Source organism: Mustela nigripes, chromosome 12 (assembly GCF_022355385.1).
Source record: "Mustela nigripes isolate SB6536 chromosome 12, MUSNIG.SB6536, whole genome shotgun sequence".
Taxonomy (NCBI): domain Eukaryota; kingdom Metazoa; phylum Chordata; class Mammalia; order Carnivora; family Mustelidae; genus Mustela; species Mustela nigripes.
In genome coordinates, this window is record NC_081568.1 from 93,027,692 (window position 1) to 93,055,591 (window position 27,900).

Sequence of the window (27,900 nt, forward strand, 5' to 3'; positions counted from 1 at the left end):
GTTCCTTTTTCACTGTTTATACAGAACGTTAACATTTTAGGGACAAATAGTAGTAGCAGATGTTTATAATGCGACCTTTTGAGGAGGAGCACAAAATCTCTGAATTCGTCTTAGAAACAGAGTCAAACCAGTCCCAAGCCCAGGTGAAAATTCTGCAGACCCTCCCATCTTCTGGAGCTAGACATCTTGGTGTTACAGAGCAAAGGGAGTCCAGCTAGACCTAAGGTTAAGATTCACCAAATCTCTGAAGGGGTGAAACAAAATGATCCTCACTTGATAGATACAGGAAGGTTAAGTGACATCTTAAGTGTGGGGTTGAAGATTTAGTCCCAATGAGGAAGCTAATCTTATTCACTGTACAGTATTTCCCCCCTTTACTTGGAAAGTCAGCATCAAGGGCTCTAATTTATGGAGCATCAGCAATATTCCAGAGCAATGACAGACGTTTTTCTTACACGACTTCCATGCGATCTTCTTTACAACCTGCTTGTAAAGCAGGCGTTATTATCATCCCCATTTTTCAGGTGAGGAAATTGTAGCTCCAAGAACTTAAATAGTTTACCACAAATCATAAAGGCAACCAGCAGCAGACCTGGAATTTGAACCCATCCGTCTAACTCCAAAGGCATCTGCTGACAGCTGTGAAGCAACAACTTCCGCTTACCATGCAGTGAGCAAAGGGTGGGTGAAAATGAGTTTTCTGCTCATCGCCTGCAATCATGATGATAATTAAACTGTAGCATCCCTTGTTGGCTGTGTCCACAATCTGGGCTGTGTCCACTTTTCCTTAGGGCTGTTAGAGCACCTTTGCTGTGCCTCCAGACTGCTGGACAGGTGTTCGGTGCAATCGTTCCCTTTCTCCCCGTCTGCATCTTTGTGAGCGGTGAGGCCCCGATCTGTCACGGGTGGCTGCTCCCCACATGTGCTCACAGTCCCGCTGATGAGAAATGGCAGAAGCAGGTATTAAAGGTGGAGGTTCTGGCTTATTGCTCTGAATGTATTAAAAACCGTTCCCAGACTCCACATAAAGAGTTTTACACACGCAGCACATATGATACAAGGGAGACAGAGAAGCAGACATGGGGATAACCACAGTGAGACAAGTAACCACAACAGAAGTCTGGAGAGACAGGCCTAAGGAAAGCTACTTTCACAGACTGGGTGATGGATGTCTCCTTAGCAGACAGACAGCTAGAGGTACTTATTTTTATAAAAAGTTGACAGAAAGAACTCCAGACATCCAGACCTGCTCTCTTCCTATTCTTGTCTAGAGCTGACTCAGCCTCTCGGCTTCTCTTTGCAGGATGGTGACTTTTTCCATGCAGCCGTGCTAATTATCCACATCCCGCTCTCTCTTCTCTCACAGGTCATTGAAATGTCTCCTTGTCTGGGTTAGAACTTGGGTGGATGCTGAATTGCCTCCTGGAGTCCTCCCCAGTGATGAATTTCTCATACCTAGGGTATGGTTTGTGGGGAAAAATTCTTTCAATTTAAAGGCTCTTAAGATGGTTATTCCAAAGAATCTGTTTTACTGGGCTCATGAAGACGATACTTATCATTTATTGAGTACACAGTAAATGCCAGATAATTTCCATAAGCTATCACATTTAACCCTCATAAATATCACATAAGGTAAGTATTAGCCCCATTGTACAGATTAACAATAGAGAGGAGATATATAGATATAGATACCTAGATATCGATATAGATATATAAAATAAATGAAAGGGAAGATAAAACCAAATGGCATACAACAACTTCCTCAGAGTTTCTTTAGTATCCAAGGGGCAGAGTGATAGGGTAAAAGGTGCTGCACCTGGGCCAGGAGATGTGAATTTTTTTTTTTTTAAGATTTTATTTATTTATTTGACAGAGATCACAAATAGGCAGAGAGGCAGGCAGAGAGAGAAAGAGAGGAGGAAGCAGGCTCCCTGCTGAGCAGAGAGCCAGTTTGGGACTCAATCCCAGGACCCTGAGATCATGACTGAGCCGAAGGCAGAGGCTTTAACCCACTGAGCCACCCAGGTGCCCCAGAGTGTGAATTCTTATCCTGGTATTGACACTAGCCAGATCTAGATCTGGGCAAGCTCTGTGCACCTCTATCTATCTGATCTAAAAAAAGGAAAAAAAAAAAGTAGATGGTTGGACTAGGCAATTTCTATATATATGGCCTCTTCCTCTAACTTTCTATGGCTATGACCTATTTCCATACTGTAGTTACTAAGGTCAGACTCCCCTTGAATAAAGTCCTAGAACAAAGCTAGCCCATCAGCACTGAATTGGTATCTTTCATCACCCGGCTCTGGAGAACAGCCCATCCAAGCCACATCTTGATTGCAACTTAAAGTAACTGAGATACTTTACTCTTTCCAGAGTAATTTAGCAAGCCATAGCTTTTAAAGACAAGTTGAAGCATTAGTTCACACTCTGTGGCATAATCACTGACACAGTTCTATTACTACCTTGAATCTGAGAGGTTTCCCTACCAAAAATGGATATTTGATATTCTGATAATCTACTACTGTATAATAAACCTCCCTCAAAACTTAGTGATTTACAATTATGTAATTTTTTTTTCATGGTTCTGGGTGTTTAAAGGCTCAGCTGGGTGGTACTCCTTTGGAGTCCCTCAAAGTCATTCCATTGAATGAAGGCAGAGGTTGGAATCTTCTAAAGTTTTCTTCACTCACACATCTGACATGGGGGCTGGGATGGCTGTGGACTTATTGGTCGTACCTCTGTCCATGTGGCTTCTCTGTGTGGCTACAGTGGGTCTCCTCACAGCATGGTAATCTTGGAGGTAGTCAGCTATCTTATATCACTGGGGCTGGATTCCCCCAGAGTGAGCATTCTGAGAGAGCCAGGCAGAAGCTGTAAGCTTTCTTATGACCTAGCCTTACTTCTCCTGTGAGTTATGTTGTTAGTCACAGCATTCACCTATCAGCTCAGAGTCCAAGAAATAGAAGCATAGATTCCACTGCTCAAGGGGAGAATGGTTTGCACATACCGGAAGGAACTAATGGGAGACATCTTGAAGACAAGTTACTCTATTTGGCCTCCTTCAGAGCAAAATGAACTATGGGTAAAAGTCAGACTCTCTCTCTCTCTCATTCTCTCCCTGTCACCCACATAACCAGGTTGAACCCCATAAAGAAGAGTAATTGGTGGAAAGCACACTTCCATTTCTGTGAGATAACATTGTGCTTTTTCACTGATGGAAAAGGGAGAGCGACTTAATTGAGGAAATGTCTTCAAAAGAAATCGTAAAGGCACATTAGTGATCTCGTTAAGCCTGCTAGGATGGATATTGGTATCCCAGTAATCTTAAGACAAATCCAGATGTCGTTTGTGATCGTCCTTAAACGAAGGTGAAACCAGCGCGGTGAAGTTGCCAGACACAGTCCCAGACATCTACACAGATAAGCAGGCCTGATGTGTGGCAGTTTTGACGGGCGGGCTTAAGAACAGTAAGAAACAAACTGAGGATCTGGACAATATCACTATCAGGAAAGCATATCATAAGCCCCAGAATGTGACATTGTCCCAAGAAAAACAGCAACCGAGAGGCCAACTAAAAAACTGGAGATGCTGGAGTAGAAAAGCAGGTCAGATATGAAAGTGGTGGTGAGCAGAGAAAGTCTGGATAACATGTTGGAACCCAAGGAGGATGGCACAAGCCCTCGAACTGCAGACCCCTCCAGGGCTGAGATTATCTGTAAAAGAAAGTACCAGCAGCTCCTGGGGAAGGAAAGAGACTTAGGGAGCCATGGAGGAGGCGGCACAGTGATCCTTTAGGTCATGGATGCCAGAACAAGGCTAGAATGACTGTGGCTTGGAAGGTGAACCTAAAAGCCCCCGAAAGAAGCTTTTCTTTTTCTTCATGACTCAGAGAGAGTCAGGAATGAATTCCCTAGACATGAAATTTAAGAGGTTTCTGGCCTGTATCGGGAATATTTAGGAGTTGTTAGCCCTGCAATCTGATGGGCACTCCAAGAAGCTCTGTGAGTCTAAGGGGCAGAGAGATGGAACAGAAAGCTTTTCTCTCTGGCTCTGCCACAGCCAGATAGTAACAGGAGGCTTGTTCTTTAAATAGTAGGACTTTTAACACCAGAGGCCTCCAAGAGGTCAACTGTAATCCGCCAGCTGACAGAGGGCACTAATTGGACCCCGCCTTCAGGTTAGAGCACTCAGTTACACCCACTGTTCTGGCTCCTAAAGAACTTTCCAGCAATTCTGGCAAACATAAAAATCTGCAAGTCTTTTGAACTCATAATCTCACTTCTGGAAATTGAACATAACTAAACCATCCACAAGCAAAATGTGAAGATGTTCACAGCAGTATTATTTATAAGTAGGCTAACTCAGTGCTTCTCCAAATCTGATGTGCATCACTTGGAGACCTTCTTAAAAGGCAGATTCTGTAGGTGGGACTTGTAACTCTGCAAGTCTAACAGACCCCCAGGGGTTGCCCATGCTACCAGCCCAGAGGCTACACAAAGTAGCAAGGGGTTACTTAAATGCAGCTAAAATACTATATGGCAAGACATAACTAAGTAAATGGCAAGTACATCTCCTTGTAATACCAAGATCTATGTTAAAATAATTTTAAAAACTAGCAACATGAAAAAATGTTTATGACCTCACATTAAGAGAAAAATACAGGGTACAAAAATCACATGCACATTAGGATTGTGATTGTAAAAAAGAAATATGGGCAACATTGGAAGAGAATCCAAAACTACTAGGTGCTTGTTCAGGATGGTGCAATTAGGCTTTTCCCCCTAGTTTTCAAGCTTTTTGTTACATTGCTACATTAATTTCATAATCTAAAAATGCTGTTAAGCAGTAGAATATTAAGTAGAGTGGTCATACATCCTGCAAGACCTGTTAGCCCTATTCAATTATTAATGGTGGTCTCCTCACTCTACCCTATGATCTACTAGATAAGGGACATGCCTCAAGGCTGTATGTGGTCTTTGTTTGTCACTCCCAAGCATTTGAAAAGCTGAACTGAAATGCCTAGAAGGAAGAGGCAGGAGAGGTGGGGAGGTCTCTGCTGTGCAAGTTTTTTAAAGTACATTTGTTTTCTAGAGCAGTTTTAACTTTACAGCAAAACTGAGCATAAAGTACAGAGATTTCCCACATACATCCTGTCCACCCCCCACCCACCCTCATCCACTACCAACCCCCCCACCACGGTCACACCTTTGTTACAATCGATGAATGTCCACTGACACAGCATAACTACCCAAAGACCACAGTTTACATCACACTTCCCTCTTAGTATTGTACATTCTCTGCAGGTGGACAAATACACAGGGATACATGTCCACCCTTAGAGCTTCATACAGTCCCTGCCCTGAAAATCCTCTTGCACATTTTTAAAGGTATACATATATATTTATTTAAGATTTTATTTATTTGACACACAGAGAGAGAGATAACAAGTAGGCAGAGAGCCAGGCTGAGAGAGAGGGGGAAACAGGCTACTCGCCGAGCAGAGAGCCTGATGTGGGACCCGATTCCAGAACCCGAGCCAAATGCAGTGGCCCAAACCTCTGAGCCACCCAGGCGCCCCTAGCGGTCTATTTTGATGAGGATAAAAGATCTCAACAGTATACATAGAGAAATACCCTGATACAACCATGAAAGCTAGGAATTCTGCAACAAGGGGACCAAGGACATCCCCTTAAGTTCAAGATAAACCTTTCCTGAACTTGAAACTCTCACTGTTCAGCTGTCCTTGTTTGACCTTTTCTCCCTACTGCGCACCAGGAATCACTTCATAAGATGATGTCCTGTGTGTCTTGGGGCAATGCATTTTCCTCCAGCTGCGGCTGATTCCCCAAGGAGGAAGAGTTAAGATTTTAAAATGCTGATGATTTAGTTGGATTCCTGTTTGCTGCTTTTGCTAACATGTGAAATTTTTAGAGCCAGACTTTTTCAATGCCGCCTTAAACCATATTATCTATTACTGCTTTTACTTCATACCTATAATAAACCTGAATCAAACTAATGCTACCACTAACTGATTGCATTTAAAAAATCATATTATTTAAGAGAAAAACTTTTAAAAAACGATTGAATTAACTAAATACAAACCACATTTGCCTACAGCAGCTTCTAAGGCACTGTTCCTATTTCGTTGACTTGGAATTTTATTATATGTTCTTTTTAAAAAATGTGAGCCACCAAGTGAAACTTAGAAAATATCTTATACTATGCAGCTTCTAGCCATAATTACTTTATTCAAATTAAATTAAACTTGCAGTGTTATTTCTTTTGTCTGCTTTGAAATTCATCAATTTTCTTTGTTCTTACAGAAATTAATATATATTTCTCACACACACACCCTGGTGTGAAACTCTTAAATCCTAGGCCTGAAGCCTTTGTTATGCTGAGTCTTTGTCTGCTAGGTATTGTGGGAGTCGGGAGAATGATGGTCTTTGTTCTTTTGTTCTCTCTGTGTATATTCTATTTCACCTGAACCGAGCTAAACTTATACCCCAAGGACAAATGACACTAGGTGAATGACAATAGGTGATTCTAATTTGAGAACAGCTACTCAGAGTGAGTGTAAATTCTCGTGGGTGGTGCTTTTAGAAACAAACAGAAAAGGAGCCTTTTGGGGTGGATATTGCACTTCACCTTTTAGGTCATTTTAAATAATGGTGAGAGAGAGAGAGAGAAGTGCCATTCCAAAGAAATAAAGAGGAAAAAAGGGAGAAAAACAATAGAGTTGAAAAAGCAATGCCTTCTTAAAGTATACATGAAAAAAGAAACAAAATGAGGAGTGTGAAGAAACTCAAGAAAATGCTAAAAAAAAAAAAAAATGCTTAGAGGACAAAGTGTTACCTAAAGAAAGGAAATCCAAGCTGGTGAGACTTCACTTGAAACAAGAAGATAAAAATCCTTTATACAATCAGCAAACAAAAGCAAGGAAATATAAATTCTCAAATCCCATGGAGAGCCTGGAAGGGAAGTCAGCGAGACAATGCAGAGCGTGCAAGTTGAGAGGATAAATCACTTCTTTACCTCACTCCACACAAAAAGAAGATAACAGACCGGGGTGAGATGTATTTTCCAGCAGAAGAGTAGGGATTGTTGAAATGCTTTTCCCTTACTACAAAAAGCTAACAGAACACCCAATTCAAATGAACAGGATTCTCACAGCAAGACAAAATCCATTTCTACAGTGAACATGGGTGAGGTACTTGAGTATGGAAGGAAAAGAGTCTGTCCCCTTTGGCACCACATGAAATATTTGTTGCCTCACTGAAGAAGGAAGACCAGTAAGGGCAGTAGAACTGACTGGAGGAGCCTCTTTTGAGGAAAGACTCTGGGGCTTTACGGGGGTGCAGTAGGAGTAATTAGAAAGTTGGGTCATTGGAACATTGAGACCGGGAGTTTCTTACCCATAAACTCTATCTTGAGAGGGAAGTTAAGATTGTTTAATTAGCAATAATCGCACCTCGGATAAACCTCATTGGCTACGATACTGCCACTGCACAAAGCTAAGATTGTTTAAAATAAAGAATCAGGGTGCTTGGGTGGCTCAGTGGGTTAAAGCCTCTGCCTTCGGCTCAGGGCAGGGTTCTGGGATCGAGCCCCGCATCCATCTCTCTGCTCAGCAGGGAGCCGGCTTCTCTCTCTCTCTCTGCCTACCTCTCTGCCTACTTGTGATCTCTGTCAAATAAATAAATACAATCTTTAAAAAAATAAAAATAAAAATAGAATAAAGAATCAGAGGTGCCTGACTGGCTCAGTCAGAGGAGAAGGTGACTCTTGATCTTAGGGTTGTGATTCCAAACCCCAGTTTGGGTACAGAAATTACTTAAAATTAATTAATTAAATTAAAAATAAAATAAAGAATCAAATTTACTTAGAAACACTTACTTAAATATCTCAGCATTAATTAAGAACAATACACAAATAAACACACACACACACACACACACACACACATGAGGGAGGTGGAGGAACAGGGGGAGAAGGTTAAGCAGACTCCACATTGAGCACCACACCCATCCTGAGATCACAACCTCAGCTGAAATCAAGAGTTGGATGATTAACCAACTGTGGCACCCAGGTGCCCCCTTATCCTGGCTTTTTAGTTAAAATGTCTGTTCAAATCTATTTATAAATTCTGCAAAAAAAAAAAAAAAAAGTTCTAAGCTTCTTGGAGAAGCAGTTTTGAAAACAATAAGGAGCTTGGTAAATTTGTACAAAAATTTAAGCTTCAAAGATATACAGAGACAAGAGAGTTTTTAAAAGACAAGGCTTCCTGAAAAATCTTTTCTAGTTAGAAAGATAGCATCATGGTGTTTTCACAAACTACGAAGAATCTCATTGACATTTAGATTTTCCTTTTTTTCCTCTTCATTTCTGATTTAGACACTTCCAACTTGGGAAGATGCAGGAATTGTAGGCATAGACAAATATAATTTACATGTTCTCTCCCACAGTCAGGAAGCAGTCTATATCTTTCCGAGCATAAAAAGAAGACCATCTCACTGACTGAGGGACAAACTGATAGTTAATACCTTTTGATGTGTTTGAGCAGAAAGCTTAAAGATTATTGATAGAGACTTTCCTACTCTTTGAAGCACTGTAGGGTAGTAGCCTTTTTTTCCTAAATCAAAATAAGAAAAAATAAGGTTGGTAAAAGAGTGTTTAAAAACAACTGAAATTTAGGAAAGTATACAATTGGCACCTATTCAGAATTTTTTAGATTGTGTGAACATACATCTTACAAAAATGTCTTTTTTCTTTTCTTGTCCTTATTCTTTTTGTTGTTGTTGGTAGTACTATTATTTCCTAAAAAATGGCCCTTAATTTTTCTACGTGAGCAACAAAAATCAAAGTTAACTATTTATTTTCGTAATTATTTTATGAAGGCTTTTTGCCCAACAAACGTGGTTCTGGCTAGTAAATTACAAATTTCTGTAAACAGCATGTTTTCCCTTGTGTGTTTAGCTTTAACCTCCAACACGTTAGTCCATCTCATTAATCATAAAAACATCTTAAAACAAGAAAAAAGCCCCTGTACTTTTATGCCAAAAGAATAAAAAGTAAGAAAAGAGACTCTTAAAGCCTAATTTCCTTGTTTCCTCTAGACTACAATTATTTTGTTAGGGAAAGCTTCTGTTACACCAGGAAATCCTGTTAGAACTGAAACTTGTTGCATTATCTGAGATGAATGTATTCTTAGTTGGTAGTGCATCTCTTTATTCAAAGCTCTTTGGAATGAAAAGCCCAGGGTAGAAAAAAACCCTTACAGTTTGTTTCTATGTTTAAAAGAACTAATTTGCTGGTACTGATTTCTTCTTAGATAAATCACATTGACTTTTCAAATGCTGATTTTCCAGATAAACCTAAGGGTCATTGGTCTGTAAGTACCAAGAAGAAATAGTCTGCCTCCAGGGGCTGTACCTTCCATTCATTACCCACAGGAACATTCCAGTGAATCCAAGCAGGGCCTGTCCTCTGGCCCCTAGCCTGCTATACATACACCACACTGAATTTTGACCAATTACCTCTTTTTTCTTCATCTTTGATTCTTCTTCCTTTGCTCTCCTCTGATTTTTCAAAATGAGAAGTTTTAGCATATACTTTGATAAGGAGGCATAAATAAAATTACCTTTCAGTTTTAAAATTTCTTCCCGAAGGTATGGGAAAACCTTAATTGTGAAATGCCAAAAGGTCACTGAGACAAGGCTTTCGCAGTTAACAAAGAAAGAAAGAACGATAGAAAGAAACAGATATAGTAAAGTGAGACCCTATTCATGAGGAATTTGCAATAATCTAACCTGGTTGACGCTAGAGTTTATTTTTTTACTATTTAGAAATGATTTTATAGGGGAAAATACACTGAAAGATTACAACATTAGGTTTAAATTACTTAAGACAATAAAGTGTTTGGACATACTGTTTAAAGCCAAATGAATACTGTTGTCTACTCAACAGAATACATCCAACATTTTCTTAGCAGCTAATGTGAGTCACTTTTTGATTCAGAAAGCAAGAGACCCACATGATTTTTTTTTTTAAGTACTTTAAAAGAGGTCTTAAAAAATTACTTCAGAATGTCTTCTCTTTTGCATTGTTCCAGATTAGCGAGTATTTACTGTTATTAGCTGTTTTATGGGCAGGAAGGAGTCTAAAGCTAATATATTGTACAGCACCAATGCACCTTAATAGATACTATTTCTGAAAAGACCTTAACTTGGAAATACAATGCTCAGAACCAGAAAATTCACTGAAACTTCTGGGAGAATAAAAACATTTATTTTAAAGGCAATGAATCTCTTAAACTAACTCAGAAGGAAACGTCTTAGATGTTTGGTTCATGTCCTATTCACTTTTATTTTGCATATATTTCTAACAGGCTTTCAATCAATTCTTCTCATCCTTGAGAACCGAATGAACCAATGAGAAACAAGACAGTAGAAGCAAATTCACTGACAGCAGCAACAGAGAATAACTGATAGTCTTTAGATTAAGGGATGAATAGAAAAAAAAAAAAACTACAAAAGAACTACTGTCCAAGAAAAGATTGAGTCTTGGCACCTGTCTGGGAGACAGGTAGTCAGGTAGACTCTGGTAGACTTTATGGCTCTTGATCTTGGGCTTGTGAGTTTGAGCCCCATATTGGGTGTAGAGATTACTTAAAAATAAAATCTTTAAAAAATATATTGAGTCTGACACCACTTACTGTAGGGGCAAACAGTTCACTATTTTCAGAAATATCTGAAAATATGCATAAATTTCAGCACAGTGTTAGGAATGACAATCCTTCACAATGGCCCTGAGGCATTCAGAGCTTATTGAAGAAGGCAAAACCAGTATACTGTATGTCAGAATTATTCTATCCCAAATTGTTAAAACAATTTTTTAAATTGAAAGGAATCACTTACAGGAAGAAACATCCTGTTTCTTTGTTGTTGTTGTTTTTTAAAGATTTTATTTATTTTAGGGAGAGTGAAAGCAATCACCAAGGGAGAGGGAACACAGAGGCAGAAGGAGAAGCAGACTCACCACTGAGTGGAAAACCCAATTCAGGGTTCGATCCCAGAACCTTAAGATCATGACCTGTGCCAAAGGCAGACGCTCAACCAACTGAACCCCACTCAGGTGCCCCTGAACATCCTGTTTCTTGAAGATGCCAGAAAACCAAGACAGCTCTGTGACTACCAGAATAGGAAGAGCCTAGAAAGCAGCTGAGTACTCACCTCTTAGCTGGAAAGTAAGAGCTACTACTGTCTATTTTCTGCTGGGAGGGGAGAAGGACACAGAGATAGCTTCAGCATGGTGGGTTAGAGCACTGGCTGTCTCTTTCACAGTGCAATGGAAAAGACACAGATCGTGAAGCTAAATCTGCTTCACTCCTGCTTCTGTCCCCCACTAGGCATAATAACACCTACCCCAGTAAGCTCTTTCAAGGGCACAGAGCCAATTCCTACCAGGAGCTCAGTTATGTACATTGCTTGCCTGTCCTCTGGCTCTCAGTGGTCACCTTCTGGGCAGTTCACAAAGAGTAGAAGTGGAAGATGGATGGAGGAAGGGGGTGACTCTTGCCAAACAGTGTCAAAGAGCTGACTTCAATATAGTTGACGAATGAGCAATAAACCTCCCCTACCACCACTGAGGCCTTCAAGAATGTTTTTCCTCGTGTGTGATAGGAGCTGCTTTTTTTTTTTTTTTTTTTTAAGATTTTTATTTATTTATTTGAGAGAGACAGCATGAGAGGGGAGAAGGTCAGAGGGAGAAGGGAGAAGCAGACTTCCTGCGGAGCTGGGAGCCCAATGCAGTGCTCGATCCCAGGACTCTAGGATCATGACCTGAGCCAAAGGCAGTTGCTTAACCAACTGAGACATCCAGGCACCCAAGAGCAGATTTTCTCCCTGAGTTTCAAACAAGTAAAACAGGTGAAGGGTAGGAAAGCTGTGAGACATTTGGCAGGGCAGTTATTGTATGTCCAACATATCTTGGGAATGAACATGAATCCTTCGATACCAATGAACAAGTCTAATAACATAGATTCATTCATTTATCGGTTCACTAACCATCCAACCAACATTTATTAAGTGCCTGTCATATTCCCAGCACTGCCTCAAGTATGAGGTATTTAAAGACCTAGATCTTGCCCTCGGGCATGGTACAGCATCATGACTACGCATGTTAACAAGTGTCCTAAAGCCTTGGCACTCAGAGTATGGCCCGTGGATCAGCAGCATCAGTATCACCTGGGAGTTTGCTAGAAATTCAGCATCTCAGACCCCAACCCAGACCAAAGGAATCAGAATCTGCCCTTTAACAAGATTACCAGGTGATCTGCATATGCATTATAAATTGAATGCACAGCTTTATTGTATATGGCTGCTGGCATAATGGGATATATCTAGAATAAGCTGGGGCACACAAAAGTCCATTTTGCCTTGTATGTGAACCAAGAAAGGCTCTCCAGTCAAAATGACCCATACTTGTTTGCTAGGGCTGCCTTAACAAAGTACCACGCACTGTGTGGCTTACCAAAAGAAATTTATTCTCTCAGAGTTGTGGAGCCTAAATCCAAGATCAAGGGTTCATTCTGAGGGCTGTAGAAGAACCGGCTTCAGGCCTCTCTCCTTGCTTCTGATAGCCTGTCATTCTTTGGCTTATAGGTGGCATTCTCCCAGGTTCTTCACATCATCATCCCTCCATGCAAATCTGTGTCCAAATTTGCCTTTTTTAGAAGGTGCCAGTCATTTTTGATTGGGCTGGCCCTACTGACTTCATCTTAACTTGAATGGCTACAAAAACCCTATTTCCAAATAAGGTCACATTCAAAGGTACTGGGGGTTAGGGCTTCTGTATCTTTTGGGGAGATGCAATTTAATCCTTAACATGAACCTGATCTCCAAGCTGAAAGATGATTAGGTATTAGTGAAACACACTAGGAAAAGAGCAGGTAGGGCATTTTTAGATGGTGGTGCCACCCGCATGATTAAAGGCATAGATGTGTCAGTCTGCTAAGGAATGACACAGTTGTAACCATATTTAAAAAAAATAGATGCAGGGGCGCCTGGGTGGCTCAGTGGGTTAAGCCACTGCCTTCGGCTCGGGTCATGATCCCAGGGTCCTGGGACTGAGTCCCGCATGGGGCTCTCTACTCAGCAGGGAGCCTGCTTCCATCTCTCTCTCTCTCTCTCTGCCTGCCTCTCTGCCTGTCAAATAATAAAATAATTTAAAAAAATATATTTAAAAAATCTTTAAAAAAATAGATGCAAATGGGAGATGAGGTAAGGAAGTAGGCAGATCACTGGAAAAGTAGGCAGATCTCAAGCTGCCATGAGAGAATTGAACTTTTATTCTGTAGGCTATGGGAACACAGCCAGGTGTTCAGCTCCCCAGAAGCAGGGTGCAGAGTAGGCTGAGGTGGACTTGGATTTGAGTCACCAGTGATGCGGTCACTACTCTGGTCTTAGTGACAGGCGATGAAGGCCTGAACCAGGACCTTCAACACCAAAGAGGATAAGGGGGAGATGAGAGTCACAGGGAAATGGGGATGGATGCCCCATCTGGAAGCTTCTTGGAATCCCAGGTTTTTAAGTCAGTCTGTTTATGTGAGGCATACCTAGCCTTGAGATTCATAATCCTTCAAGAAGAGAATGTTTGGCCCAAAGAGAAAGCAAGATGAAAGAGGAAGGATGTTTCCCCTCCCCGGCCCCATTCCTGGTCATCAACCTAGGGGCACATCAGCAGACCTCACTGGCAACATTCAGACAGAGCTGAAGCAGGAGAGACACCCGTGACTCTCCGGGGATTTGGATCAAAGAACAAAGAGGAAGAACCCGGATTGAAAGGCAGTCTCTATCTTACCGAAACTTTAGGAATTAATTTAGAATCTTATCTTCCCAAAACACTGGAGGTGGGCCAGCTCTTCAAAAAAGGCATTGGAAGAAAAACACCCAAGTATCGAATGGCTCAAAAGATCTGATAAATGTGTGTGCTCGCTGAGAAGCTGGGCGGCTGTGGCAGGCCTGTCATGGGCTGGGAACTTGGAGGGGACTGTTCAAATACATGTTCAGTCTAACTTGTCTCCACCCCTTTACCTCAGGAACACCAGGCATGGCCTTACTGTGGTCAGGCCCGCCTGAAAGTGGGGCAGGAATCTCAAAACCACACCTGGTCCAGAAGGACTCTCTTAAGTGAGCCAGAGTCCTCCCCTGGGCCAGCTGACAACTCAGATGGACTGAGAGGGGGAGAGAAGGAACGAGGCAGCTAGAAATACACAATTTCTCATTATCATGCCTTCACAGCTTAGACATTTTTTTCCATAGAAGGCCAGATAGTAAATACTTCAGGTTTCATGGACCACGTACAGTCTCTGGCCCCTGTTCTCTGCTTTTAATTTGTTGTTGTTTTTGTTTTTAACAATGCTTTTAAAATGTAAAAGTCATTTTTAGTTTGTTTGCTATACAAAATCAGGCTGGAAGGTGAAGGTTGCTGACCTCAGATTATAGCAGGTCCATGATACCATAGACAATGACAGACGAGCAATCTATTTTGCTTACTCATTGGAAGACATCTGGGTTTTTCTTCACACCTCTATCCACCATAGAGTCTGATAAATTGGGCTCTTGCAGTTAGCTGACTTGTTTGAGTGTTCTCCAAGAATTTAGGAGCAGGGCTCGTGCAGCCTCCCTTCTGATGAGCATACCCTGAGATCTCGGGTCCATGGTGATTGATGTACAGGAAACAAATGGCCTCTTGTCTTCCACTGACTGCAATAAAGCCATGGACACTATTAAGAAAATAGCATCCCCACTGAGAAACAGAAGGGAAAGGCCTGGCTCTCAAATGGCACGACTTTGCCTCCCCTAAACAGTCATGGGTTATACTTCCAATTAGCTGCAACCCTTCCAGCCTTCTGCCCAGCAACTCTTGAGGGAGCAGCTCTTGGCCAGCTCACACACGTCAGGTGTTATATTAGTAACCCACATCATAGAATCAATACAACAGGCCTGGTGTTTGCTTTCTGACTCATGGACAGGATTTCTATGGAACTGCAGCCCATGTATTCCCAACAATGCCCGGTCTGTTCGAGGTACAGACTCTTTTAGGAGTGTCTGGTTTAACGCAGAATAGGAAAAAAGGGAATAATCTGCAAATGAAGGGGGAGAAAAGGCTCTCAATTCAAAACCCCAATCTCTATTTTAAAGCCTTAAGATGCAGATCCAACGATGTTCTTGCCATAATACCATGGAATGAATCAGGATCATTAGAATCTAGCATATATGCAAAGACAAAAACATGTGATGTCTGGATGCAAATAGTGTTTTATTCCGGAAGCACTAGCAAAGAGGGTGATTACAGTGCACATAAGGATAGCCGGATATTTGCCTGGTGACTTAAGGAGTAAATGAATCTACATTATGTAACATTGGGGAGAAAGAAGAAAAACTGCTCCGTTACCTTCTCATTCTCCAACTCTGCTCAGCACCCAGCCTGCTGTCCGTTTACAGTGGGCATCCTGCCAATAATCAAAAGGAAAAAGGTATGTCTATCATTAGAGACTGTGTGCAGTTTTTGGTCACGTGAGCCCAGACAAAGCCATTCTTGTCCTAGTAGGTCAGTGTACTCCTGAACTGAATCCATGGGCATTTCTCTGTGTGCCTCTGAATCGCCTGCAAATGAGTTTGCAATTTTGTTGCCCAGAAAAGGATCACATGAAAAAAGAAGACCAACCTCTCAGATATTGCATTGGTGGCTTACTTTATATCCAAATATTCTGTTTACATAGGGTATTTGTTGAAGTTACTATAACTTGAAACGTGCTAACTAAAATTTCTAAATATCATATCATGTAAACCTCTTGTTTTAGATTTAAATATATCCATGAACTACTATTCATCTGCACTAGTTGCAAGTTGTCTACAAAAAGTTAAAACTAGGGCTCCTGGGTGGCTCAGTGGGTTAAAGCCTCTGCCTTCAGCTCAGGTCATGATCTCAGGGTTCTGGAATCGAGTCCAGGGTCAGGCTCTCTGCTCAGCAGGGAGCCTACTTCCTCCTCTCACTCTGCCTGCCTCTCTGCCTACTTGTGATCTTTCTCTGTCTGTCAAATAAATAAATAAAATCTATAAAAAAAAAAAAAGTTAAAACTGACCAATATGGTAGGAATATACAACAGTACTAACAATGCAAGCAAATTGCTCTTTAATTATGTTCATTTAATAACTGAAAACATTGTGCTGCACATAAGGGATTTTATAAGTCATAGCATTTTAACTGTTGTTTCTCAATGTACCCTTCTATCTGTTCTATTTCCTTCTGAATGCTGTAACCTAATGTCCTGCAAGTGTTAAGAAAGGACAGATTTTGAGCTATAACAGTGAGCTCTGCCATGCACAGCTGCCTTCTTAGAATAGTACTAACCACTGCCAAGATCAATGAACAGCATCTTTTGTGGGACTTACTAGAGCAGAAATGCTCTAGTCTCACATCTGCATGCTTGATTGGTAACAGAAGCAACACAAGGAAAACTATGTGATGCCTGCATTCTGCTTAATGGTGCTGTCTGTGCATTTGTTATTTAAGACCCAGCCTTCATAGCAACCTTTGAATATGCAAAATGAATTTAGGAATGCCAGAGTTAATTAACACCAGCTTTATTTGATGGACAAGCTTTGTACAATAAGGATTCTAACCTCCCTAGACTTGAATTTGGAAGCCTGACAATTTCCACCCCTAGAGTTAGGAATCTGTATAAATAGATGAGTTCAGGTCACTTTTACTTGCCAAAAGATAGAATACAGGTTGGTAAGGATGCTTGCACACCCCAGGCAACTAGATGTAGGAGGATTTTCATTTTTAATAACTAACAGTAATACCTCATTTAAATTCAGTGAGATGCCCAGGTTTTTCCTCCATAGGGAGGCAGTAATCTATTTTAGATCTGGGGCAGACGCTTCAGAAGTCCTCAGTTATAACTTCCTCTTGCTAAATTTTCTCCTGCACACTTCTTCAAGAATAACTACCACTTTCCTGTTCTCAAAGTGACCATGTAGTCAGTTGGATGCAACAGAAGAAAGTCTAATTTTTTCCATGTTATACACAGCACCCTGAAGATACTTTAGTGGCTTAGCCTCTTGCCCAAGACAAATTTTCTCCACATTCTCCTTCAAGTCACTTACTTCATGGTTCCATATAAATATCTGCCCCCCCCGCCCCCACCAAATAACATCCACATTGCCACAAAAATACCCATCTCCTGTTTGACACCTGGTATTTGAGGCTCAAGGCTCAGAGGTTATACAAACCAGACAGGTTATAATCTCTGAAATGAGAGTGGGCCTCAGTAGATTTTCACTTTTCCAGAGGTTGGATGTCCAGGTTGCTGCTCTTCTCTGGCCGCTTGCCTTTGGCACTTTGCTGCCCATTCACTTCCCTCACAGTCTGGGCAAGAGAAGTAAAGGAAGCTTGAATTCACATCTGCCAATGCTGTTCCTCCTTAGATACTGCCCAGTGAAGAACTTGGGGCCAGGAGGAAGATTAAAATGTCTAAATCATTTAAAAATATACACTATCTATGGATTGCAGGCATTTGTATATTAGGGACTAAAACAAATTTTATACCTTCTGTAAATGAGTGACTTATTCCAACAATTTAGGAGGAATGTAGACAAGTCGGGATCCAAAGAAAATGAATCAGGGACCAGAATATGGAGAAAGCTAAAAAGAGTGATGCTGGATGTGGAAAAGGAAAGTCTCAATGCCGATTTCCCAGTCTGTAATGTGAAGGACTCATATTGCATGACAGCTACAGTTATTTATAGCTGTAACTTTCTACAAGTTTATGGATAAGTGTAAGATTGATCATTATTTGTCCCTGCATAGAGATGCTTGCAGACGCTTCAGAAGCATAGAGTGGTAGTTTCGAGGAAAGAGCTAGGCATTCAGGGCTGGGATTTTGCTTTTCTTTGATGCTGCTCTAAGGTTGCCAGAGATATTCTAATAGTTACTATGAATCCACCAACATTTACTATATACCACAGCACTTACCATATGCCAAGCACTATTCTGGGAGGCCAGGATACAAAGATGAATAAGACCCAGACTCTGCCACCCGGGAGCCCAGAATCTAGGGAGAGAGATAAATGTAAAAACCATCCTAATATAATATGTAATAAGTGCTTTGCTAGAGATGATGCACGAAGTGTTATGAGTTGCATCAAAGAACAAATAACTCTAAGAGGAATCTAAATAAGTCTTCTCTCCTGACATTTTTGTCAGGTCTTGAGGGATAAGGTACGGATGTTTTAGAGAGAGGAAAGGAAGGAGGGGAATTCCTGAAAAAGTGAAGAGTGAGGAACCGGAGGAAAAGGAGCAACTTGTGGAGGCAACGTGGTGTGACAAGAAGGCAAGGACGGCAAAGTGACTAGAGATGAGAGTGGAAACATCACTTTACAGGACACTGGGTTGGTTCAGTTGGTTGAACATCCAACTCTTGATTTCAGCTCAGGTCAAAATCTCAGGAACATAAAGTCAAAGTCCACCTTGGGTTCTGTCCTGGGCATGCAGCCTGCTTACGATTCTCTCTCCCTCTCCCTTTGCCCTTTTCCCCACTCCACCTCCCCTCCCCACCACCACCCGCCACACTCAACTGCAGGTTCTCTCTCTCTCTCAAGAAAAAAAAAAAATGTTTAAATTACCTTATATAGCTCATTAATTAATTTGGATGTCATCTTTAAGGCAGTGGTTCCTGACTAGTAGGAAGTAGTTATTGCAAGGAGTCCAAGAATCCACCATTCATGGCCTTCAGATGAAATATGTCTTATGTTTCTGAATATATATTATTGGTCAATGGATGTCAATGCTATATTTGTTAATAACAGAATAAACTTGTCGCTGAATTTGAAGTAGCTTTTGGTTGATGTGCTTTCTCAATCAACAGGCACCAAGAGTATAGCTAACACGTGGGCATACACCAGGTGTTTCGACATGAAAAAGTCTCTGTGCAAGAAGGATAACTACTGTTTTAGGTAATAGAAAACACATTTTTCAATCAGGAATGTGGAATGATTTACATCACTCATGTTGGAATGAATGTAGTTTAGAATGATCCCTCTGAAAGATACTTGAAGATAGATTTGAGTGGAGTGAAAGGAAAAGAAAGGATACGAACGAAAAAGCTGACCCCCCCACTAAAAAAGAAAGCTGATCAGTTCAATAGTGATCAGGATCTCAGATAGTGACGAGGAGAAAAAAAACTCATGAGATAAATAGAAAGGAATAAAAGGACTTGTTGATAAATTGGATATGGAAGAGAGAGAAGGAGGCTGTAAGGACCCCTCCCAGGTTTCAAGTTTGGACACTGAGATGGAAATGGATATATAGGAAGTATATATAGGATATATGGGAAATAGGATTGTTGGAAAAGCTATTAAGTTTGATTGGAGATATATTCACTTAGAGATGCCTGAGGAACAGAAAAATGGAGTCCTCAGTAGGAGATGGGAAACGTGACATGGAACCCCAGGCAACAGGCAGAGGCCACAGATAAGGGTTCCAGAATCGCTAGAATAATGGAGGGAGGTAAATTGAAACCCCAAGAGAGGGACATTACTCCGAGAGAGTTGTTGGTTGTAAAAATGGAGCTCAGAAAAGAATGCTAGGAAGCATTAAACTTCAGGGTTGGGCAGCAGAAAAGGACTGGCAAAGGTGACAGAAGACTCAAGAGATTCTGAAAGGATAGTGAGATAAAAGATTTGGGAAGAAGCGGCAAAGGGCTAACTATTACAGAGGTAAATAAGAAAGGAACAGAAAAAGGAGCTATGGATTCTGGCCATCTGTTAGCCCCCGGCAACCTGCGGTAAGAATAGATTAGCAGAGGGATGGACAAGGAACCTAAGGCACTGGAGATTGAGTAAGAAAGACTGAGATTGAGGGGTGCTGGGTGGCTCAGTGGGTTACGCCTCTGCCTTTGGCTCAGGTCATGATCCCAGGGTCCTGGCTTTGAGCCCCACATCTGGCTCTCTGCTTGGCAGGGAGCCTGCTTCCCCACCCCCCTCCCTTGCCTCTCTGCCTACTTGTGATCTCTGTCTGTCAAATAAATAAATAAAATCTTTAAAAGAAAGAAAGATTGATTGAGATTGAGTTACAAAGGGAGAAGAGGGAGACCGAGAGTGAAAAGGAAGGAAAGATAGTCAAAGGACAATAGATGGAGAAACAGACAAACAAGGAAAATTATCAAATCTCTGAGAAGACTTGAGTTTATAGGTTTTGACCAAAGAGAAGTGGCCTATGTAAAGGGATCCTGAAGCTACTGAGAGGGAGGAGTCAACTGACAGAGCAAGTATCGGGGGCAACAGAAGGGTCAGATCACCATGACCCATCCTCCCAGAGTACCTAGACATGTTACTAGTCCTGGCTGAAAGTGTTCATATACCTACACTATTGTCCATGCTTCTCAGTTGACTAAAAATGACTTCCCTGCTTTCTCTATCTAAACACTTAGACTCACCCCTGTGATCTGCAACAAATCTACTCTCCTCTGAGAATCTTCCTTGATTTCCTCTGCAACTCCCCAGCCCTACCCAAGCTGGGATGCTTTTGTGGACCTTCATCATTACTCTGATTTGTATTGTAATTCCTGTTGACTACTGTGCTCTCCCCCGACAGAATATATGAGTTCTTGAGGGTAGAGACCTTGTCATGATAAACTTTGTATCTTAAGTACCTAGCACACTGCCTGATTCATAGAGGTGGGGAACTACTATTAAATATTCACTTTGGAGGGGGCTTCAATTCTGGCAAAAATGGTCTTAGATATGTAAGAAGAGGAAGCGAATAGATGTCCATCAACAGATGAATGGATAAAGAAGAGGTGGTATATATCTACAATGGAATACTATGCAGCCATCAAAAGAAATGAAATCCTGCCATTTGCAATGACATGGATGGAACTAGAGGGTATTATGCTTAGCGAAATAAGTCAATCAGAGAAAGACAATTATCATATGATCTCCCTGATATGAGGAAGTTGAGGGGCAAAGTGGGGGGTTTGGGGGGTAGGGAAGGAAAAAATGAAACAAGGTGGAATTGGGAGGGAGACAAATCATAAGAGACTCTTAATCTCACAAAACAAACTAAGGGCTGCTGGGGGGAGTGGGGTAGGGAGATGGTGGTTGGGTTATGGACATTGGGGAGGGTATGTGCTATGGTGAGTGCTGTGAAGTGTGTAAACCTGGCAATTCACAGACCTGTACCCCTGGGGCTAATAATACATTATATGTTAATAAAAAATTTAAAATTAAAGAAAAAAAGAAGAGGAAGTGAAAATCTAGAGACTATAAGCAATCTGCTCAAAGCCATACTATTAAAAGTCATAACAAAGTTAAAGCAAATACTCTATTAGTCTTGCCATGTATTCTTTGGCTCCCAGTGAAGAAAGATATAACATTGAATTGATATAGCCTATAAAGTTTTATGTCCTTCAGCCTCAACCAGCTCCACAAAACCAAACCTTTCATGTTCTTCAGAGTTATCTCCTTAATAAAATCCCCACACATTTGACCAGCACCTTTTTTCTTCTCTGAGAAGCCTCCTATCACTAGAAGATCTCCTATCACTCCATTATTCTCACCACATCATTACTAATCCTAGCTCAGATGTGACCTCTTCCACAAGCCCATGTGCTCCATTCTGCCATTAAATCTCAAAGGTGCAACTAAGGCAGAATCCATGCTTATAGTCACATGCTTATAATTCATCTGCTTAGGAGATTGAGAACAGGTTTGTTTGTTTAGCTTTCTAGTCCCTGCGATACAGGACTAGCTGGAACAGAGACTGAATGGTTGTTGAATAAGCCAGTCTTCAGTTTCTTCCACAGACTGACAACTTTTCCCTCCACGTCGGCATATCCCATATGAAAATAACATTTTCCCATAAGTGAGATTTCCTACCCTCCCATTTCTATGCAGAGGCAAACTGTTTTGTTTTCTTAAATCCACCAAAATACACACAAAACATTTAAAGCCAGCTTTTCTCTCTATCTTCATTGGCTATAGTCCAGGTTTTTTTTTACAAAGACCCAAAGTTTCTTTTCACAGGAATTGTTTTCTGGATAGACACATCCTGCTCCATTCCTGATGTCGCTGTCCCTTCAAAAGTCTCAGTGCCTCAGGCCTGTGTGTTCCAATGACTTCCCAGCTTGTCTACAGACCTCCAAGCTCAAACTCTTCCAAAACATGGTTCTGTCAGGTCAGGCATCATCCTAAAATGGCTCTCATGATCTCAACTCCTGGTCAGAATTATTCACCCAGAGTAAAACCTGTGGTGTTTAATTAATACTTTCTAATAGAACCTTTCCCATGAGCTAATATATCCGTGGGTGGAGAAAACCTAAAACCCAAGTCTAAACCCAACTAAAACCCGGTCTATCTATTTCTAAAATCTGGGAGGAAATTCTACTAAATACAAAATCTTTGAAACTGAATTGAGAAATTCCATAAAAGATGATGTATTTTTTTCACTTAAAATTAAAAACTGAAGCCTGAGAGAAGGCAAAGCCATTGTTACTTCTTTCCTACTTCCTGCTCTCTGACACATTCAGGTTTGTACTTTAGAAAAACATATGTACATGACTCATATCAGGTCTTTATTTGACAGTGCTGTTCTAGAATAATGGTCAAGAACACAAAGAAAAAATTCACAAAAGAAGAAATACAAATAGCCAATAAACTGGAAAAACTGTTCTACCTCACTTATAATCTAAGAAATACAAAGTAAAACAAGATACTATGTTTTTCTATGAAATTATCAGTTAAAAAGGAAAATTTATTGTGGGCAAGGGATTCCTAAAATGGGCACTCTCACATGGTACTGGTGGGAACAGAAATTGATTTAACCTTTCTGGAAAGCTCTTTGGTAAATGAAATCAAGAGCCTTGAAAACACTTTAACTTTTTGACCTAGTATCTCCATTTCTAGGAATTCGGCCTAAAGAAATAATTCTTTAAAGTGCAAATAAAGATATTCATCCCACTGCTATTTTTTAAGTGAAAAATTGGGAACAATCAAAATAGCCAATAAAAGAGAAATTGTTCTCTCTCACTTTAAATACTTTTAAAAAATACTATCTTGTGGTGAGGAAAATGTTCTCAAAAAGGCATGAAAAAAGCAGAATTTCACAGTATAATTGTAAAGAATATTGTAAGTAGATGTACTTATTATACATTTATGAGCACTGTATTTCATAAAGTTAAGATCATGATTTTTTATTTTATAGCATAAAGTTAGGATCAAAGTTAGATAATAAAAAAGATATATGGTTATGTACAAGTGGTGGAATTATTATTTTTTTAATCTCTCTACTTTCCCAGGTTTTCCCACCAATTATTTGTGAGTGTATACTATTTCCCAAATCAGAAAAGAACCATTACTTCTGGTGAAGTATGTAATGACACATCAACTGGTTTTGAGGTCCTCTCTCTTAGGTTTTGAGGTCCTCTAATAACGAGATCCCCTTTCCCATTGTTCCCATTAGTCATGTCCCCCACTCCTCACTGGGATGTCTGTCCTCACCCCCACTTTTCCCTAATGCAGTCTGACTTCCCACTGAGCACCAGGCCTCTTGGAATGCACACAAACACTCTCATTTATCCCACCTAATAATCTTGAAAGGTAGGAATTATCAACCGTGCTTTAAAGAGAGAGGGGGGGAGGGGAAGTGCTCCCCCCCCACCACTACACTACAATTTTCATCCACTCTTTTTGTCTTCTATACAGATGTCTTGATATCAGCTTCACCATTAATATCCCGAGTGACCTGGGGCAAGTTAAATGTTGTACGACTCAGCTTTCTCATGTAGAAAATGGGAACAAGAGCACAGCCACCACAGAGCCAGAGTGTAGATCACAGAAACAGTCCCCTCAGTCTGTTTAGCACAGTGTCTGGCACCTTACTATTATCCCTATCAGCCCTTCTCGCCTTCTAACTCTTTCTGGCTCCTGAGACCCATGTCCTTTTCTGCCGTCTCTATGTACCTGTGTCATAACATCAATTGATTGTTTTGTGTTACCTTTGAATCTGCAACAACTCTATAGGCCCCAGCAGGTGGAGACTCTTCTCTTTCCTCTCTGCCTCCCACCAGATCCAGCACTATGGAAGGTTTTCACATTCTAGAACCAATAAACATCTAATTGTTTTAAAATATTTAGGGGCTCCTGGGTGGCTCAGTGGGTTAAGCCACTGCCTTTGGCTCGGGTCATGATCTCGGGGTCCTGGGATCAAGCCCCACATTAGGCTCTCTGCTCAGCGGGGAGCCTGCTTCACCCCCTCTTTCTGCCTGCATCTCTGCCTACTTGTGATTTCTCTGTCAAATAAATAAAATCTTAAAAAAAAATAAAATAAAACATTTAATAGTCAGTAGCAATGTTTCCCATGTCAACCCCTGGGCAACGCTATCCATAAAATTTCACGCAGCGTGAGCAGCCAGACTTGGCCGTGTGTTTGTGTGTTTGTGTGTGTTTGTGGGGGGGTCTCCCAGATATTTCTTGCACCTCACCAAAAGCTGAGAAGAGGCCCCTCCGCTTCACTCACACAAACCTACCCTACCTGGACGTTGCCGTGGGATAGAGGCATACAGTTCATTAATAAGCAGGGCTCCCAAGTCATACCCATTTCCTACTTAATTGTTTTCCTCTCCCTCCCTTCCTGCCCCCAAACGTTGTTGTAGGTTGAATTTCAGTGAGATGCAGCATCTCAACAAAGAAACTCGCATAAGAGAGTTCTTCAAAAAAGCCAGACCTGTCCCTCTGTCAGTGCATACTCACCTCCTCTCCTGCAATGCCTTGCCATAGGACTCATTACACAGCAGACCCAATCTGAGATCAGAAAATGAGTCTGATATGCTCCAAAGTTTTTGAGCCTCTAAGGAAAAAAAATCTTACTTTGGCACACATTGTTACCAAGAAGGGATTGATAAGATACTTACTGAAATGAAAAGGAGTTTAAGGATAATAAGAAAAAGTTAATCACCCAGAATATTTCACTGCCGAGTAGATTCAACAAATACTTTCTGAGCATTAGCTTTGTGCCAGAAACACTGCTAGACATTGAGCATAAAGTGGCTTTACTGTTATTAAATTCCAGTGTGCCCACTCTCTCCCCTTGCCATCCGCTCGCCCACAACACTCCCCACAGTGACTCAGCCCCCCCCCCCCATTCATCCCCAAGCCTGACTCCCTTGACAGCTTGGTGAAAAGTGATGTGGACACAGTAGGAAATCAACAAATATTTGTTGAAGGAATGAACTGGAAAGAAATCCAAGTTTTTGGTTTCCCCAACCTTAAGCACATGACCCACAGAGTGAGAAACATTCACTGGCCCCAGGAAGGCAGGATCTTCCAAAAGCAGCTCACAACACTGCCTGGAAGTGGGGAGGAAGGAATTCCGGACTGGATGAGTCGCGCACACACATGCACCAGGGGGCAGAGTGAGCAGCATTTCTGGAGTAGACCCAGGGCTGTCCAAGAGAGTCCTCCTGGAGCTGTTTGAGACCTCCCAGTAGAACAACATGTTTTCTGTGCTTCTCAGCACTTTCAGATTCTAGTCAAAGGACTGTCTTTGTTGAGATGTTGTATCTCGCTGAAATCCAGTCTGTGATGTTGGGGACATAATGGGAAGGGGTTGGGGGGAAGCAACTTGAAAGTGTTCCTTCGGTATTCCTCCCCTTTGGTTAGAGAGGCCGAAGGAACAATGGCCACTGGGAAGCTGTGACAGAATTCCACCCTCTGAGGGGCCTTCCACTCTGGGTCTCAATGACCAGCCCCATATGTGGCATGCATTCTTAGTTTTATGTATCAAGAAGAATGTGTAACATTTGGAGGACAGTAAACCCCAGACCTACATTGTTCTTTTAGACTCCTCTTTACTATATAGGCAGTAGGCACCGTTCAAGACTGTAAACCTCACATTATCAGGAAATAATTCAGAACTGCAAACTGAAGGAATTCTCCTACAAATGGTATTTATTACTTAAAAAGGGAGAATTGTTTTCCCTTTTATGGTATCTAAGATATCCATTTTTTAAAAATGTTTTTCTAGCACATTGCGAATTACTTCAGAGTTGGGAAATGCTCCTTGCTAGGAAAAGGCTACATGCTCTGAGGACTGGTGCTCAGTCCTGATCAAAATATTGTTTATTTGGGCAACTGCATTCTTCTCTCGGTAAGGCCTGGGGAGTTTACTATTAATCCCAAATGTAAACTCCAGTTAGAGTTGCTCTTACAAAAGGCGATTACTATTTAACTCTTATGTTCACAGCACATCTTGTAAATGCCTCCAATAAATGAGAAGACAGCACTTAGTCGAGGTGTTTTCTCAAGCTGGAAATTCCAATTGCTATCTTAGGTAACCTAAATTACAGCCCCCTTGATCTCTGCCCCCAACGCAGCTCTCTCCACCAACTGCCCCAGAAAACACCTCACAGTTTGGCCCAAAGCTGAACTTGTACCAAATTTAGAGGGGACAAAAAGAAGACTGGAAATTGGGCCTGGTGGCTGGTAGAGTGTGCAGGAGTCCTTTTCCTACTTCAAAGAGTGGCTGCCTGGACAGGAACTGAATTAGAGGAATCATAAATACACACTGAATCAGCTACCAGATTTAGCCCCCCCCCAACACACACACACACTATTGAATGGGACATACTTAGAGTAAAAATTATTCCTTGTTTATCTGATACTCAGATTGAACGAGGAGTCCTTCTTTTACCTCACAACTAGACTGTATGGATAACCCAGACTTGGAAGGAACGGTGACCCTACAAGATGGAGGCCCTCAAAATCCCCCAGAGAGACATTCTCAAGATTTCTTTCCTAGGGCATGCTCAAGCACTCAGAGTAGCAACGGAGAGTCTGGGCCACCTGGAGTGCAAGGGCTAGTTCCCCCCACAAGCCTGGCCCACCTCTGAGGAGAGATCCGGATAAAAAGACACAAGGAGAACCTGGAAGCAACCAGCTTCTTGCCTGCTTCCTTCCGGTTCCTACAGGCTCCCTTCTCTGGCTTCCTTCCTCCTCCTCCTCTCTTTCTCTCAAGACTCTCCTCACTTCTACGCTCTCTCCACCCCCTCCCCCAACCCCAAGGAACAAAAACTTCGGTTCACTATAGTTTTCCCGTGCCCACGTGGGGAGTGACCGAAGCCGGACCGCCTACGGCACAGCGGCGGGCAAAGCTGCGTGGGGGCGTGCAAGCGCCAGGCGGAGCGGAGGCGCGCGGCCGGCAGGCGGGGAGCGGCGGCGCGCAGCCCCTCCGCCGCACCCCGCCCCTCCCCGGCTCGGCGGCCACCGCCCTGCGGCCTGGTGTGGGGCCGGGGCGGCGGCGGCGACGGCGGCGGCGGGGCCGGGCGGCCCAGGGAGGTGCCCACTGGGCGCGCCCCCGCCCGGGACGCCGGGACGCCGCCGCCGCGCTCGACGGGGACGCGGCCCGGCCCGCGGCTGCTCTTCATTAAACGGCTGGGCGAAAGGGCTTCGAATAAAAACGTCAACTTTCCAGTAGCGGCGGCGCTGGAGCCCCGGCCGTGGAAAGTTCCGGGACGGCCGGGATGCCCCCGGGGCACCGGCACAGACGCCGCAGTCGTGCCCTTTCTGGCCTTTGATGTCTGTCCGCCGACTTGCCTCGTCTGCGCCCCCGGGGCCGTTTCTCCCTCACCCGGTGCAGGCCTACCTGCCACCCCTCTGAGCGGCTCTTCCTCTCGCAATGGGAACATTCATCTCGGGTTTTATTTCCTCCCGAGACACCAGAGGAAGCCTCAGGTGGGTTTCCATGTCAACCTTCACTGAAGTCCAAACATTTGGCTTTCTCAAAGGCAGTTTAACCTCTGCCACCACATCCTTAGAGTGGCAGAGGATTTTTTTTTTT

At 42.2% G+C, this 27,900-nt stretch overlaps 1 long non-coding RNA gene and 1 other non-coding gene across 2 annotated transcripts; both read right to left on the reverse strand.

The window, feature by feature from the left end:
- Positions 1-41: 41 nt before the first annotated feature.
- Positions 42-27,900, reverse strand: LOC132027930 (uncharacterized). Its single transcript, XR_009407254.1, has 5 exons — positions 27,706-27,900; positions 15,457-15,514; positions 14,556-14,765; positions 1,247-1,455; positions 42-937 (listed from the first exon to the last, which is right to left on the reverse strand). It is a non-coding gene; the product is annotated as an uncharacterized LOC132027930 (long non-coding RNA).
- Positions 7,373-7,516, reverse strand: LOC132028913 (U4 spliceosomal RNA). Its single transcript, XR_009407582.1, has one exon. It is a non-coding gene; the product is annotated as a U4 spliceosomal RNA (small nuclear RNA).